Source organism: Arachis ipaensis, chromosome B9, assembly GCF_059453495.1.
Source record: "Arachis ipaensis isolate K30076 ecotype BB chromosome B9, ASM5945349v1, whole genome shotgun sequence".
NCBI classification, from domain to species: domain Eukaryota; kingdom Viridiplantae; phylum Streptophyta; class Magnoliopsida; order Fabales; family Fabaceae; genus Arachis; species Arachis ipaensis.
Genome location: NC_142444.1, coordinates 85499692 through 85518216, shown reverse-complemented (window position 1 = coordinate 85518216; position 18525 = coordinate 85499692).

Genomic DNA, 18525 nt, shown 5'->3' with positions numbered 1-18525 from the left:
ACCACTCACATCCATCCTACATAAAACCCCACCTACCTCACCATCCAAATTCAAACTACTTTCCCTCCCAAACCCACCCATACTAGCCGAACCCTACACCCCTCTCAACTCCTATATAACCCCATCTTCACTCCTTCATTTTCACACAACCTCAACACCACTTCTCCCCCTTGGCCGAACCACAAAGCCTCCTCCATCTCCTCCATTCTTCTTCTTCTTCTACTCTTTTCTTTCTTCTTTTGCTCGAGGACGAGCAAACCTTCTAAGTTTGGTGTGGTAAAAGCGTTGCTTTTTATTTTTCCATAACCATTTATGGCACCTAAGGCCGGAGAAACCTCTAGAAAGAGGAAAGGGAAGGCAAAAGCTTCCACCTCCGAGTCATGGGAGATGGAGAGATTTCTCTCAAGGGTGCATCAAGACCACTTCTATGAAGTTGTGGCCATGAAGAAGGTGATCCCCGAGGTCCTTTTAAACTCAAAAAGAGTGAATATCCGAAGATCCGACATGAGATCCGAAGAAGAGGTTGGGAAGTTCTCACCAACCCCATTCAACAAGTCGGGATCTTAATGGTTCAAGAGTTCTATGCCAATGCATGGATCACCAATAACCATGATCAAAGTGTGAACCCGGACCCAAAGAATTACCTTACAATGGTTTGGAGGAAACGCTTAGATTTTAGTCCGGAAAATGTAAGATTGGCATTCAACTTGTCCATGATGCAAGGAGATGAACACCCCTACACTAGAAGGGTCAACTTTGATCAAAGGTTGAACCAAGTCCTCATAGACATTTGTGAAGAGGGCGCTCAATGGAAGAGAGATTCAAGAGGAAATCCGGTTCACTTAAGAAGGCATGACCTCAAGCCCGTGGCTAGGGGATGGTTGGAGTTTATCCAACGTTCAATCATTCCCACTAGCAACCGGTCTGAAGCTACTATAGACCGGGCCATCATGATTCATAGCATCATGATTGGAGAGGAAGTAGAAGTTCATGAGGTTATATCCCAAGAACTCTATAAGGTGGCGGACAAGTCCTCTACCTCGGCAAGGTTAGCCTTCCCTCATCTCATTTGTCACCTCTGTAATTCAGTTGGAATTAACATAGAGGGAGACATCCTCATTGATGAGGACAAGCCCATCACTAAGAAAAGGATGGAGCAAACAAGAGATCCCACTCATGGACATGAGCATGAGGAAATTCCTCATCATGAAATCCCTGAGATGCCTCAAGGGATGCACTTTCCCCCACAAAACTATTGGGAGCAAATCAATACCTCCCTAGGAGAATTGAGTTCCAACATGGGACAACTAAGGGTGGAGCACCAAGAACATTCCATCCTCCTCCATGAAATTAGAGAAGATCAAAGAATCATGAGAGAGGAGCAACAAAGGCAAGGAAGAGACATTGAGGAGCTCAAGTACTCCATAAGATCTTCAAGAGGAAGAACAAGCCGCCATCACTAAGGTGGACCCGTTCTTTAATTTCCTTGTTCTTTATTTTCTGTTTTTCGAAAATTGTGCTCTATGTTTATTTATGTTTGTGTCTTTATTACATGATCATTAGTGTCTAAGTGTCTATGCCTTAAAGCCATGAAAATAAATCCATCACCTTTCTTAAATGAAAAATGTTTTTATTTGAAAAAGAAAAAGAAGTACATGAATTTCGAATTTTAAAACAGTTTAATTATTTTGATGTGGGGGCAATACTATTGTTCTTCTGAATGAATGCATGAACAGTGCATATTTTTGAATTTGATTGTTCATGAATGTTAAAATTATTGGCTCTTGAAAGAATGAAAGGAAAAGGAGAAATGTTATTTGATGATCTGAAAAATCATAAAATTGATTCTTGAAGCAAGAAAAAGCAGTGAAAAGCTTGCAGAAAAAAAAAAGAAAGAGAAAGAGAAAGAAAAAGAAAGCAGAAAAAGCCAATACCCCTTAAAACTAAAAGGCAAGGGTGATAAAAAGGATCCAAGGCTTTGAGCATCAGTAGATAGGAGGGCCCACAGGAATAAAATCCTGGCCTAAGCGGCTAAACCAAGCTGTCCCTAACCATGTGCTTGTGGCGTGAAGGTGTCAAGTGAAAACTTGAGACTGAGCGGTTAAAGTCGAGGTCCAAAGCAAAAAAAAGAAGAGTGTGCTTAAGAACCCTGGACATCTCTAATTGGGGACTTTAGCAAAGCTAAGTCACAATTTGAAAAGGTTCACCCAGTTGTGTCTGTGGCATTTATGTATCCGGTGGTAATACTGGAAAACAAAGTGCTTAGGGCCACGGCCAAGACTCATAAAGTAGCTGTGTTCAAGAATCAACATTCTTAACTAGGAGAATTAATAACACTATCTGGATTCTGAGTTCCTATAGATGCCAATCATTCTGAACTTCGAAGGATAAAGTGAGATGCCAAAACTATTCAGAAGCAAAAAGCTAAAAGCCCCGCTCATCTAATTAATACTGATCTTCATAGATGTTTTTGGAATTCATTGTATATTCTCTTCTTTTTTATCCTATTTGATTTTCAGTTGCTTGGGGACAATCAACAATTTAAGTTTGGTGTTGTGATGAGCGGATAATTTATACGCTTTTTGGCATTGTTTTTAGTATGTTTTTAGTATGTTTTAGCTAGTTTTTATTATATTTTTATTAGTTTTTATTTAAAATTCACTTTTCTAGACTTTACTATGAGTTTGTGTGTTTTTCTGTGATTTCAGGTATTTTCTGGCTGAAATTGAGGGACCTGAGCAAAAATCTGATTCAGAGGCTTAAAAGAACTGCAGATGCTGTTGGATTCTGACCTCCCTGCACTCGAAGTGGATTTTCTGGAGCTACAGAGACCCAATTGGCACGATCTCAATTGCGTTGGAAAGTAGACATCCAGGGCTTTCCAGCAATATATAATAGTCCATACTTTGCCCGAGATTTGATGGCCCAAACCGGCGTTCAAAGTCAGCATCAGAATTCACAGCGTTAAACACCGGAACTGGCACCAAAGTGGGAGTTAAACGCCCAAACTGGCACGAAAGCTGGCGTTCAACTCCAAGATAAGTTTCTACACGAAAATGCTTCAATGCTCAGCCCAAGCACACACCAAGTGGGCCCGGAAGTGGATATTTACGTCATTTACTCATTTTTGTAAATCTTAAGCTACTAGTTCTCTATAAATAGGACCTTTTGCTATTGTATTTGTAGGCTAATCTTTGAGTAGTTCTATGCTACCTTAGATCACATTTTGGGGCTGGCCTCATGGCCATGCCTAGACCTTGTTCTTATGTATTTTCAACGGTGGAGTTTCTACACACCATAGATTAAGGTGTGGAGCTCTGCTGTACCTCGAGTATCAATGCAATTACTATTGTTCTTCTATTCAATTCAACTTGTTCTTGTTCTAAGATATCACTTGCTCTTCAACTTGATGAATATGATGATCCGTGACACTCATCATCATTCTCACCTACGAACGTGTGCCTGACAACCACCTCCGTTCTACCTTCGATTGAGTGTTTATCTCTTGGATTCCTTAATCAGGATCTTCGTGGTATAAGCTAGAATTGATGGCGGCATTCTTGAGAATCCGGAAAGTCTAAACCTTGTCTGTGGTATTCCGAGTAGGATTCAAGGATTAAATGACTGTGACGAGCTTCAAACTCGTGATTGTGGGGCATTAGTGACAGACGCAAAAGAATCACTGGATTCTATTCCGACATGATCGAGAACCGACAGATGAATAGCCGTGCTGTGACAGAGTGCGTTGAACATTTTCACTGAGAGGACGGGATTGTAGCCACTGACAACGGTGATGCCCAACATACAGCTTGCCATGGAAAGGAGTAAGAAGGATTGGATGAAGATAGTAGGAAAGCAGAGAGACGGAAGGGACAAAGCATCTTCATACGCTTATCTGAAATTCTCACCAATGAATTATATAAGTATCTTTATCTTTATTTTATGTTTTATTAATCTTTTAATCATTCATCATCCATAACCATTTGAATCCGCCTGACTGAGATTTACAAGATGACCATAACTTGCTTCATACCAACAATCTCCGTGGGATCGACCCTTACTCGCGTAAGGTTTATTACTTGGACGACCCAGTGCACTTGCTGGTTAGTTGTGCGAAGTTGTGATAAAGAGTTGAGATTACAATTGTGCGTACCATGTTGATGGCGCCATTGATGATCACAATTTCGTGCACCATGAACGTGCTTATATTCTTATTTTGTACATTCTCTTTTGAATTGAACTAGTAACCACCATATCACTGATTTTCAAACTGATCTCTAACTTTGACTTGTTTAACCAACTAACTTCTTTTGGTTTTCAACCTAAGTCTTTTTATCATTATTTTGGATATGGTGTTTCCTAAGCTTGATGAACAAGTAATGTGCAAAATATGGTTTGAATTCTTGGTTTGAGATTTGGCTTGCATTCCAAGAAATCTCCTTTCTTTGGTTCACTTCATGAATATGGTTTGCTTTGAGTGCTTTGTATCTATTTGGCTATCTGCTTATTGATTTGTTGGAAACAAAATTTCCAACACCTAAACTCAACGACAAGTATACCGGGTCACATCAAGTAGTAAAACTCACTTAGAGTGAGGTCGATCCCACAGGGATTGATGGATCAAGCAACTTTAGTGGATGATTAGTTTAGTCAAGCTAACATTGAGTGAATTGTGTGAAAATTTGAGAACAGAATGTAAAGTGCAGAGAATTTAAAGTTGCAGAAAGTAAATTGCATTGAAACTTAAAGAGCAAGAAATGTAAATTGCAAGAATCTTAAATGACAAGAAATATAAATTGCATCAAATGTAAATGGGGGTTAGGTGCTGGAAATTAAAGGAAGCAATAGATCAAGGCTTAGAACCCTTGTAGAAAGCTTAAATTGCAGGAAAGTAAATTGAGAGCAATGTAAACAGAGAAGCAAAATTGCAGTGAATCAGGATTTTAGAGCAATTGCAGAGGAATTTAAAATTGTGCAGGAAATGTAAATGAGATTTGCAGAAAGCTTAATGTAAACTGAATTGAGGAACCAAACAGAAAGTAAAATGCAGCTTGATTGCAATAGTTAATGGGAAGTTGAGGATCTCAGTGGTGGAGGAGACTAAAAAACAAGTCTAGATCTCAAGTCCTTCCTTGATCCAACAAGAGAATAATTGCAGAAAAGTAAAAGAATAAATTGCAGAAGAAGTAGAAAATGAAAGCAGTAAAGAGAATTCAAATCCCAAATCAAAATTCCTTGAATTATGCCGACAACTAATCAGAAGGAGATCTCAAGGTGAGATTGAAACAGAATTTCTTCAATTCTCCACCCAAAATCCAAGACAAGAAGTGGAGAGTGCAGAAGCAAGAACAAGGAAGAAGAGAGATCAATTCTCCTTCCCAATTCCCAAAAATCAAATTCAAAAAAGAAAATAAGAGAGCTCCTACTACCACTGCTCTCTAGTAGAGCTAGCCTCCTTAACAAAGATGAAAATGATGCCTTATATAGGCTTTACAAAATAAAAATGAAAATGAAATTGAAATTAAAAACAAATTACAATTAAATAAAATTCCTATTTTAACTATCTCTTGTGCCTTTGAGTGATGGTAATGGGTTTAGCTTGCTTTGGATTTGAGGAAGAATGGATCCAGTTGATCTCTCTTGGTCTTTTAGGAGAAATCTGTGTGCAAATTGGATTGTTGGTGCTTCACGTTTGAGTCAAGGTTTAGGTCAAACGTTGACTCAAACGTCTTTCTGTAAGTTATGCAGAACCAGCCAGCTGCTGTCATTGGCGTTTGACATCACATTTGAGGTCAAACGTGGGCGCAAACGTTGAAGCTTCTCCAAGGCAATCTTCAGCCAACGTTTGACCTCACGTTTGAGGCAAACTTTGGTGCAAACGTGGCTCCTCTTCTAGGGTGTTCTTAAGCCAACGTTTGACCTCACGTTTGAGGCAAACGTTGGCGCAAACGTTGAGCTCCTCCCAGGATATTTCTTAGCCAACGTTTGACCTCACGTTTGAGGCAAACGTTGGTGCAAACGTTGAGCTCTTCCAAGCCTTTTTTCCTTGTCACATTGTAGCGCTTGGTTCATGAAATGCTTGCTTCCTTTGCTTTCATTGGCTTAGCTTTAATGCATGCTTTCATTAATTTAATGCATTACGTTAAAGCATGATGGCTTTAGTGGCATTGATAATGAAATGCATGCTTTAATAACCCAATGGCATTAGTGGAATGAAAATGCATGCTGTGCTTTCATTCAATTCATTCTAAATACGATGCAAGCCTTGGTTATTAATTCATGCATCCATATTAATAATTAAATGCATGCTTTCATTAATGCATTGTCAAAGGATTGATGTAATATTACTTGCAAGCATTCTTCGGCCTTATTAGCCAATTGGTGAATGCTAGTGTTCATTCATGCAACGCCATGCATGCATAAGGCATTAATACATGCCATGGTTTCATGGTCATAGGCCACGCTTTTAAAAGCGTGGCCTAAGGCTCCAAAGCGTGCTCAACTTCAAAGTGTGTCCAAAATTCCTATTTTCTTCTTTTTAGCTTATTTTGTGCTCTTTTGCTTCTTTTTCTTCTTATTTCCTACAAAATTTATCAAATCAAAAGATCAAGAAAATATACCATTTAAGCACAAAAGAATGTAATATTTTAGCACTAATTATCAATTTTTTGTATGAAAAAGCATAGAAAAACATGACATGGTGACATGTCATCACAACACCAACTTAAACCTTGCTTGTCCCCAAGCAAGAAAAGAATCATGTAATAAAAATTGACAATCCAAGGTAAGAAGAATAGCAACTCAATGTTCATGGTAAGCTAGTTTTCAATGCAAGCTACAATCACAAAAGAAATGTAAATGATTGATGCTTCTATCTAGCTCAATTTATGAAATCTTTTTCTTATAATTTTTCCTTGAAACAAGCTTTTGATTTTCTTATTAGCTTCTCCTTTTGGGTGCTTTGCCCCATGAGTTGATAACAAAGCTACGACTCTAAATGCTTTGTTTTCAAGTTTTACCACTTGATACATAAGCACCACAAGCATTTAATTAGAGGACTTCTTTAAGTTCATTTGTTTCTTTTCTTTACTCTCTAATTATTGATACTTAGAGCCTTGAGCTTTGAGGGAGTGCTTTTTGCACTTTGAGCCTAACCTTGACTCTAAAGGTTTTGTTTTCAAGCTTTTTGCTTGATACATAAACACCACAAGTACTTAACAAATTAATTATCATTGGTACTCAGAGCCTTCAGCTTTCTCATTCTTTCCCTTTTGCTTTTCGTGTCTTAATTTGCAATTGCTTCTTCAAGGTTTTCATGATTTCAAAAGATTTCACAAAATGTCCTAGATGAAAACTTCAATGAAATAAAATCTAATGCAATTGAGCAACAATCAACCATACTAGCCTTCCAATGCTTGTATGCACATGCTAAATTCTTCTTTAATTCCTTGTTTGTTTATGATCATGATGCTTTATTGCTTTTGAACTCACAAAACTCAAATTGGTAGTCATAATGGCACAACAACATGTTAGAAATCGGTAATCAAACCATGCTTATTCATAACACACATGCATACAGAGGAGATACAGACAATCATGCAATTTAAAGTGCTGAAAATAAATGAAAGGAAAAGGAACTTTACAACCTTGTAGTTCATCTTCTCTATTGTTGTCATTTTCCTCTTATTCTTCCCTTTTCCTTGCCAAACTCAAAATGCTTGCTCATCCTCAAGCAATAATTTAGAACAATGGCTATGGGCTAAGATGGATCATGATGGTCTTACATAATGAAACATTAGTAGCACATGTGTTTTAAGCAAGCGAAATTAAGAGTAACCATCAAGACACAGAGAAACAGAAACATTGTGATTGCAAGCATAAGAAGGTGTGCACAATACTTTGCATAAAGAATAAGTGGCACACCAAACTTAGTGTGACACTTTCACTTGGAATTGATGCAAGTATCTAGTAAGGATTGGAACCAAATTTTGTTGCATAGCAACAACAAACTTAGAATGCAATCATATGTCAATTTATTTGAATTAAAACTAAGCAAATGAAACTGTTATTTGTTAAGTACAATCACCAAGCCAAGAATCTGTCATGAATAAGGATCTCTTGGTGATGTACTAACAAAGACAGTTAATAAGCAAACTAGAGGAAAGCATTTAAAAACAGAAAAATAACTAAAGCAAGTAGAATGAAAAAGTGTTAAATCAAAAGAGAAAAATAAAACTATAGAGGTATTGTGATTATGCAAACAAGTGGTGCTGCTGGATGACTTGCATATAAAATTAAGTGGCACACCAAACTTAGAATCTTAGTGTGACACTTTAAAATTGATGCAATCATCCAGGGGGATTGAAAACAAAGTGTTGCATGGCAACACCAAACTTAGAATGTAACCATATGCCAATTTATTGAATTTAAACAAAGCAAAGAAAGAAAACAAAGCAGAGAAGAGAAATTATACCTACTGTTGGCATGTTGTTCTTCACTTTCTTCCTCTTCTTCCAGTTTGTTAAGAGGAATGACCTCAAGGGAGGAGAAGATTCATATATTGCCCCCTGTCTTGGTCTCTCCTTAGCAAGCTTTCTTTTGTTAATGACTTGATTAAGCTTGCTTGCTGAATCAGGGGGAGGATTGCTTGTAGTTGACCTTCTCTTCTTCATGAATATTGTCCTTTGTAGCTTGGTCACAATCCTCTTCTCGGTGCTTTTGTTAATTGCCTTCACTTCCTTGAGTCCAAGTCTTGGTGGTTGTGTGATTGTTGGAGTGATTTCTTCATCAAGAGCTTTTTACATTGGTGGTTCCATGAGCTTTTCCTCTTTGCACTTCTCTGCTTCAGTTGAGTGTGACTTCTCTTGATTGGCTTCCTCCTCTTCTTTTACATGATCTTCCATTAAGTCTTTTGGGAGTGAAGTCTCATGTTCCTCTATCACCTCAATTAGCTTCTGTGAATATGAAGCCACAGGTTCAAACACCTCCATAACCTGCTTTTCCATTGAAATTTCACTTGACACAGAGGCTTCCTCATCTTGCTTTTCCACTTTCTCACCTACAAATTGGTCTTCATCCTCTCTGTTTAATGGTTCTAAGGTCCTCCTTGTTTGCTCTAAGGGCCTATTCATCTTCTTGAAGAGGATTTCTTTCTAGGATTGGGGTTGTGTGTGTCTTTTCACGAGTTGTCTGTGTATTTCAATGGCTTGGCATTGGCTTGTTGTGGTGAAGTTGTGTTGAGGGGTGTGGAATGAGTTGTGTGATTGGTGGGATGACGTGTATGGATTTTGGAGGAAACTTTGTGTTGAGGCATAATCAAGTGATGAAGAACTTTCAAATGAGCAACTGGGAAGTGAGGGTGGATGCTCTTTCATTCTTTGATGATACTCCCATCTACCATGAGGATAATAATATGAATGATTTTGTGGTGGTGGTTGGTATCCCATATGATTCTCCTGCTCATCTTGTGTCTCTGAAGCAAATCTCCATGGATTGGAGTGCTTAGAATTTGTATTTTCTTGGTGATATTCCTAGCCACCATTAGAGATTGGTGATGGTGGGTAATATCCCATAAAATTTATTTGATCATAAGATGAGTTGAACTCCATTTGAATTTTGGAAAACACAACACCATTGAAAATTGAAATTGCTCATATCAGAGATGAGAATTTCTTAGTGAGGCAAAAACTCAAACACCTTGGTTTCAATCTAAAACAGAAAACAAAAATAAAGAAAATGCTTGATCTAGACTTCTCACCCACTTAATTATTGTTGATCTAAATTAATCCCCGGTAACGGCGCCAAAAACTTGATGTGTTGGAACCGAATTCCAACACCTAAAACTCATCGGTAAGTATACCGGGTCGCATCAAGTAGTAAAACTCACTTAGAGTGAGGTCGATCCCACAGGGATTGATGGATCAAGCAACTTTAGTGGGTGATTAGTTTAGTCAAGCTAACATTGAGTGAATTGTGTGAAAATTTGAGAACAGAATGTAAAGTGCAGAGAATTTAAAGTTGCAGAAAGTAAATTGTATTGAAACTTAAAGAGCAAGAAATGTAAATTGCAAGAATCTTAAATGACAAGAAATGTAAATTGCATCAAATGTAAAGGGGGGCTGGGTGCTGGAAATTAAAGGAAGCAATAGATCAAGGCTTAGAACCCTTGCAGAAAGCTTAAATTGTAGGAAAGTAAATTGAGAGCAATGTAAACAGAGAAGCAAAATTGCAGTGAATCAGGATTTTAGAGTAATTGCAGAGGAATTTAAAATTGTGCAGGAAATGTAAATGAGATTTGCAGCAAGCTTAATGTAGACTGAATTGAGGAACCAAACAGAAAGTAAAATGCAGCTTAATTGCAATAGTTAAAGGGAAGTTGAGGATCTCAGGGGTGGAGGAGACTAAAAAACAAGTCTAGATCTCAAGTCCTTCCTTGATCCAACAAGAGAATAATTGCAGAAAAGTAAAAGAATAAATTGCAGAAGAAGTAGAAAATGAAAGCAGTAAAGAGAATTCAAATCCCAAATCAAAATTCCTTGAATTATGTCGACAACTAATCAGAAGGAGATCTCAAGGTGAGATTGAAACAGAATTTCTTCAATTCTCCACCCAAAATCCAAGACAAGAAGTGGAGAGTGCAGAAGCAAGAACAAGGAAGAAGAGAGATCAATTCTCCTTCCCAATTCCCAAAAATCAAATTCAAAAAAGAAAATAAGAGAGCTCCTACTACCACTGCTCTCTAGTAGAGCTAGCCTCTATAACAAAGATGAAAATGATGCCTTATATAGGCTTTACAAAATAAAAATGAAAATGAAATTGAAATTAAAAACAAATTACAATTAAATAAAATTTCTATTTTAACTATCTCTTGTGCCTTTGAGTGATGGTAATGGGCTTAGCTTGCTTTGGATTTGAGAAAGAATGGATCCAGTTGATCGCTCTTGGTCTTTTAGGAGAAATCTGTGTGCAAATTGGATTGTTGGTGCTTCACGTTTGAGTCAACGTTTGGGTCAAACGTTGACTCAAACGTCTTTGTGTAAGTTATGCAGAACCAGCCAGCTGCTGTCATTGGCGTTTGACCTCACGTTTGAGGTCAAACGTGAGCCAAACGTTGAAGCTTCTCCAAGGCAATCTTCAGCGAACGTTTGACCTCACGTTTGAGGCAAACATTGGTGCAATCGTGGCTCTTCCTCCAGAGTGTTCTTAAGCTAACGTTTGACCTCACATTTGAGGCAAACGTTGGCATAAACGTTGAGCTCCTCCCAGGATATTCCTTAGCCAATGTTTGACCTCATATTTGAGGCAAACGTTGGCGCAAACGTTAAGCTCTTCCAAGCCTTTTTTCCTTGTCACATTGTAGCGCTTGGTTCATGAAATGCTTGCTGCCTTTGCTTTCATTAGCTTAGCTTTAATGCATGCTTTCATTAATTAAATGCATTACGTTAAAGCATGATGGCTTTAGTGGCATTGATAATGAAATGCATGCTTTAATAAACCAATGGCATTAGTGGAATGAAAATGCATGCTGTGCTTTCATTCAATTCATTCTAAATATGATGCAAGCCTTGGTTATTAATTCATACATCCATATTAATAATTAAATGCATGCTTTCATTAATGCCTTGTCAAACGATTGATGTAATATTACTTGCATGCATTCTTCGGCCTTATTAGCCAATTGGTGAACGCTAGTGTTCATTCATGCAACGCCATGCATGCATAAGGCATTAATACATGCCATGGTTTTATGGTCATGGGCCACGCTTTTAAAAGCGTGACCTATGCTCCAAAGCATGCTCAACTTCAAAGTGTGCCCAAAATTCCTCTTTTCTTCTTTTTAGTTTATTTTGTGCTCTTTTGCTTCTTTTTCTTCTTATTTCCTACAAAATTTATCAAATCAAAAGATCAAGGAAATATACTGTTTAAGCACAAAAGAATGTAATATTTTAGCACTAATTATCAATTTCTTGTATGAAAAAGCATAGAAAAACATGACATGGTGACATGTCATCACTTATATTATATCATCTCTGTTTTTCAGGATGTCAGACAAAGGAAAGGCTATAGCCACTACTTCCAAAAAGAAGAAGCGCTCTAAGGCCTCTACCCCCTCTCCCTATGCAAACTATGCTAAGAATCCGCTGAATGAGGTGGATAGGGAAAACCAGTTGCTACCATCCACTGGTCAAGTCAAATTCCCAAACCTCTATTGTGAGCTTCGCTTCTCCGACTTCCGGAAGAAAAATCTGAACATTGAGAAAAAACTACTTCTTCCCAATGATGTGAGGCGTGCCATTAACACCCGGATTCTGGAGTTGGGATTGGATTTTGTTGATAGAGACTTAGAGAGGGTGAACACTTCATGGGTGAGAGAATTTTATTGCAACTTCTTCTGAGCCAATATTGATTCAGTCCAGTTGAGGGGTAGAGAGATTATGATCACTGAGGAGGCTATTGGAGATGCACTGCTTTGCTACCATCATCCTAATGAGACCTGCGCCTATAGGCAGGCAGAGGTAGCTATCCTCTCCATGACCTTTGACTATGAGGCGCTTAAGCGCGTAATTGCCACACCAGACGCTCCCTGGGTGATGGATTCAAACAACAAGAAGCCTAAGGGGATGCGCTTTGCTTATCTGACGAGGGAGGCCAAGACCTGGCAGCAGATCTTCGCCCACTATATCTTCCCCACCACTCTCATTTCAGAGATCCCGATGGATATACTAGTTCTGATTGGGTGTGTGATGGAGGGGAAGGAGATAAATTTCCCCTGACTGGTTAGACATAGTATATGGAGAGCTCATATTTGCAGCTTGCTACCCTTCCCTACACTGGTCACCAGCATGATTGAGCTGGCAGGTGTCCCGTGGGAGGATGATGATGTGACACCACCACCCCCAGATGACGATGATAAGGAGAACACCGTTCCATGAGGTGGGTGGGTGCACGAGAAGCCCCCACCCAAACACCGTTCACAAGCCAGAGCAGTGGAGGAGGCAGCTCAGCCCTCATCGTCAGCAGCAGTCGCAGGCCCCCCTTCTACTTCGGCAGCCGCAGCATCCTTACCACCACCACCAGTACTTGAGCCGACTTATCTGTTGGTGCAGCACCTTCTTCGCTTTATGGTGCGCTTCGAGCGTCGTGTCATGCGACGTCTCGATCGCATCAATCAGGTATTTGTATCACAGGGCATTGAGCTACCGCTACTCCCAGACTTTCCAGCTTCCGACGAGCAGGATCAGGAGGAGGAGCTGGCTGAGGAGCCGATCCATCAAGATGCACCTCCAGAGACACAGACCACCACCGAGTTCCAGCAGCTCCCTGAAGATCCACAGCCACATCCAGAGCCGCAGCCAGTACTAGTTCCACAGCCTAAGCTTGAGGAGCCCGGCATGATTGTTGACCCCCGTCCTGAGCTTCAGCAGTAGCATCGAGGACGATGCTTGATTCTAAAGTGTGGGGAGGTCACCGTTCGTGACCGATGTTTACATTGATGTGGTGAACTTTCAGACATCTATTTATATTTTCTGCTACCTTATTTTATTTTGCACTTTATATTTTAGATCATTTTGGGATGACTGTATATATTTGCTATTGTAGATATTCTTGTTTTGGTAGTTGCGCACTTTTAATATATGTGTGTGTGTGTGTGTGTGTGTGTGTGTGTGTGTGTGTGTGTGTGTGTTTTGCATCTTAGTTTCTGATTGTGATTAGAAAAGTATTTTGGATTGTTAAAATCTAGTTGACCCTTTTTATATAAGAATTGTGTTTTGATTGAAAAAGGGATAAACTAGGAACATTTTTTTTAAAAAAAATTTTCTAAATCATAACATTGCATTAGAATAAGCTTAGTCAATATGATGAAGATTTCCAAGAAATTCATTTTTAGGGTACCACCCAATTGGTTGAAAATTTTTTTTAGAACTTGCTTGAGTTATATACTTGTGGATCATGCTTTGAGCGATGAATACAAGCATGTGAGATTTGAGCCTAATTGTGTGGTTACATCATATATAACCACTTATTTTCATTCTTGTGTGCATCATTCTCTTCTTATGATTGTAATCTTTGATTTGTTTAATTCTTTATGTCCATTACTTTGTGTATACATGCATTTATATGATTGAGGCCATTGTTCAAATAGCTCACTTACCCAAATAGCCTACCTTTTATCTTCCATTGTTAACCAATCTTGAGCCTATGCTTAACCCATTTGTTCTTAATTGTAGCACATTACAAGCTTAAGTGAAAAAACAATAAATGTCCCTTGTTTGGATCTTTGATTAGCTTAGGCTAGTGAGAGTGTTCATTACTTGATTTTGGGAAGGTTGGGTACATTGGGTAGAAATAAAAGTGTATTTAGGTTTTATTGAAAACCATATGTAAACCATATGCATTGATGTTCTTGTATATACTCAAAAAAAAATTTATTTTGCAGCAAAAAGGGAACAAGGGGTCCCAAAGTTTAAGTTTTCATAAATTCAATACATATGTGTGGTAATCAAAAAGGAAATGCATGAGTGTGTGAAAAGTGAGAAATGGATAGCTAGGATTGTTTAGAATTGTATAGGTTGTCATAGGTTAGGTGGGAAGTTTAAGTTAATCAAAGATTCAAATTTCAAGCTCACTTGACCATATGCATCCTACCTCGACCCTAGCCCCATTACAACCTATGGGAAGTCCTCTTGATATTTGTATGCATGCATGAAATAATTGTTGATTGTTAGATGAAAAACAAATCTTGGAAAATATGATTAGGAGAGAATTGAGTGAATCAACCCCATACACTTGAGTGACTAGAGCGGATACACATCCGGTGAGCGTTCGATTGCTCAATTACATGTTTCCACCCATGATCATCTTTTCTTGCAAGTTTGTGAACTCTTTCAATGATTCAATCTAATTGTGGTTTGCTTGATTGCTAATATCTTGGCCCTTGTGCTTGTATGTGTATTCTTGAAGATTTATTTATTTTGACTAAGCCATTGCATCATGTAAATAGATTGCATATAGATAGATTGCATTTAGTAGTTGTATTGAATAAATGTTAATACCCTTTGCTTCTTTTTGATTTTAGCATGAGGACATGCTTAGTTTAAGTGTGGGGAGATTTGATAAACCCCGATTTCGTGATTTATCTTGTGCTTATTTTAGGGGATTTTATCACCTTTTTCTACATTTATTCAATGAAATAGCATGGTTTTACAATTCTCCCTTGATTTTCGCTTAAGTGTAAAAAACATGCTTTTTAGGCCCTAAATTGGTAATTTTGATTCACTTTAATTCCATTCGATGCCTTGATGTGTTTGTTGAGTAATTTCAGGTTCATAAAGCAAATATTGGATGGAAGAAATGAGTAGAAAAGCATACAAAGGGGAGAATGCATGAAGAAACAAAGATTGGGAGTACATCAAAGGACGGGCACGCGCACAAGGCGCGCACGCGCAAAAGTGATCTCGCCCATGGACGCGCACCCGTACCTGCCGCTTCCGCGCGGAGGAGAAATTGTCAATCGATGCGCACGCGCACATGGCGCGCATGCGCCAATACTCTTACATGGCCCACTTGAAGGCAAAACACTGGGGGCGATTTCTGAGCTGCCCAGGCCCAAGTCCAACTTGTTTCTGAGTGTATTTCATGCAGAATTGAAGTCCAAGCATAGGGGGGAGTAATTAGTTTAGCCAACATGAGCCTTTAGTTAGTTTTCTAGAGAGAGAAGCTCCCTCTTCTCTCTAGAATTAGGTTAGGATTAGGGTAGATTATCTTAAATTCAAGTTCAATTACTTGATCTCATCTTGTTTCTTTTATAATTTCTCATTCCTACATCTTGGTTTTCTTAATTGTGATGTTAATTTCTCGTTTTGCTCTCTTTTGTGATGATGAACTCATGTTGGATTTGATTTATTTTCAATGTAATTTTGTGTTGATGTTCTTTTTATTGATGAATTGAGTTGTGATCTTACTTTTCTTGCACTTAATAGTTGTTAGATTTTATTATTCTTGCAACTTATGATGCTTACTTTTATTGCACTCTATGTGTTTGATGAAATGCTCTTCTTAATTTTTGAGTAGTTTTGTCAACTCTTGGTCTAAGCCAAGGGAATTGGGTAATCTTGAGTCATTGGGTATGATTGATTTGGTGATTTGAGAACCCATGGTGATCAATTTGACACCCATTGACGCTAACCCACTACTAAGTTAATTAGTAGGAAGGTTAGGACTTAAGGGTGGATGTGATCAAATCTATTTGACGTACTTCAAGCTTAGGAGTAAATGTCAGGTACTTAAAGCTTTTGGGAAGTAGAGTTAATAGGTTGGCCTCTCATGATTATCAATATTCAGTTGGTTGACAAGGATGGTGACCTCAATTACCCAAATCTTAGCCAAGGGTTCTTTATTTTGCTCTCTTTATTCGCTTGCTAATTCTATTTCTCTTGCCCTCTCATGAACCAAATCCCCCTTTTTACCCCTTCATAGCCAATAACTAAGCATTACATTGTGTTTCTAGGGAGACGACCCGGAGTCCAAATACTTCAAAAAATTTTCATTGGGGTTTGTACATGTGACAACCAATATTTTTTGCATGAAAGGATTCTTGATTGGTTTGGAAACTATACTTCACAACGAGACTTCATTAGTGGAATTCTAAACCATCAAGAGAATCTTGTTCATCACACATCAGCGACTAAAAACAAAAGAAAAAGAAAGAGAAGAGAGGGAGACATGGAAACAGGGAAGAAAGAAAGGGGAAAGGAGAAAGAGATCCGAGAGAGGGAGCTGCGTACAGGGAGGAGTCGTTGCCGTTGTCACCGCCTTGTTGCTACCGGCTTCATCGCATCAATCGTTGCCGTTGGTCGTGTTCATTGCTGTCATCGTGCGAGGAATGAGAAGAGGCTACCGAGGTGTCGCTGTCATTGTGGTCACCAAGAGGGAGGTGATAAACCCCAATTTTGTGGTTTATCTTGTGCTTAATTTAGGGGATTTTATCAACTTATCTCACATTTATTCAATGAAATAGCATGCTTTTGTAATTTTTCCTAAATTGTGCTTAAGAGTGAAACATGCTTTTTATACCTTTAAATTGCTAATTTTAATTCACTTTAATTTCACTTGATGCCTTGATATGTTTGTTAGTGATTTCAGGGAGGATCAAAGGAGTGAAGAGAAAAGCATGCAAGATGGAGAATTCATGGAAAATGAGGATTTGGAAGATTCAAGGTGACGCGTACGTGTGACCGACACGTACACGTGACCGACGCGTACGCGTGAAGAAACTCGCCAAGGCAAAGCATACGTGTGACTGATGCGTATGCGTGATAAGAAAAGTTGCCAAGTGACGTGTACGCGTGACCCATGCATAAGCGTGACAAGCGGCACGTGACCTCATTAAAGACAAAATCCTGGGGGCAATTTCTGAGCTCACTGAGGCCCAAATCCAACTCAATTCTGAAGTATTTGAGGCAGAAATCAAGAAGGAGAAAGGGGGGGGGGGAGCAATTAGGTAGTATAGAAAACATGTTGTAGGTTAGTTCTAGAGAAAGAAGCTCCCTCTTCTCTCTAGAATTAGGGTTCTTAGTTTAATTTCATCTTAGAATTAGGTTTAATTTGTTGTTTTCAATTAGTTTCCTTTACTTTTTCTTGTTCTATTGCTTTAATTTTCGTAGTTCCTCTTGTTAATTTCTATTTTGAGCTACTTTTTAGTTTGATGAACTCTAGTTAATTTTCACTTTCCTTTAATGCAAATTGAGGTTTAATGTTCTTTTCTTGCTTGTTTGAGTTATTATTAATTTCTTGCATTGAGTAGTGGTAGAATTTATTATTCCTTGCAATTTTACTATGCTTTCCTTTTGTGCCTTCCAAGTGTTTGACAAAATGCTTGGTTGGAGTTTAGAGTAGATTTTGAGCATTCTTGGCTTGGAAAGAGAAATTGGGCAATCCTGAGTCATTAATATCCAATTTAGCTTGCTGATCTGGAGTGATTAGTTAGTCTTGTTTCCATTAACATTACTTATGGATTGAGATTAACTATTCCTATTTGACTTTCTTTCAATGTGAAGATAACATTGTACCTTCTTCCGATATTGGAGATGACGAAATAGGATTAGCTCTTGACAACTATTGTATGATAATTAATGACTTGGATAGAAAGCCTTGCTTTTCAATCCTTGCTATGAATGCCTATTTTTATTAGTTGTTATATTTAGTTGTTTGATATTACATTTCATGCCATTTAAATTCCTTGCCATTTAATTTCTTGCCCTTTTATCAAGCCAACAACCCCCATGAATCTCATAACCAATAACTGAGCACTCGATTGTAATTCCTAGGGAGAACGACCTGGGACTAATACTCTCGGTTATTTTTATTGGGTTGAACTTGTGACAACCAAAATTAAACTTTGATTGAGTGTTATTTTTCAGTTTGGAACTATACTTGCAACGAAGTTATTTTTTTTACCGACAAGAAATTCTAAGCCGACGGTAACCTTCTATCAGGAGGACGACGCGCGAGGAGGAGAAGGCTGTG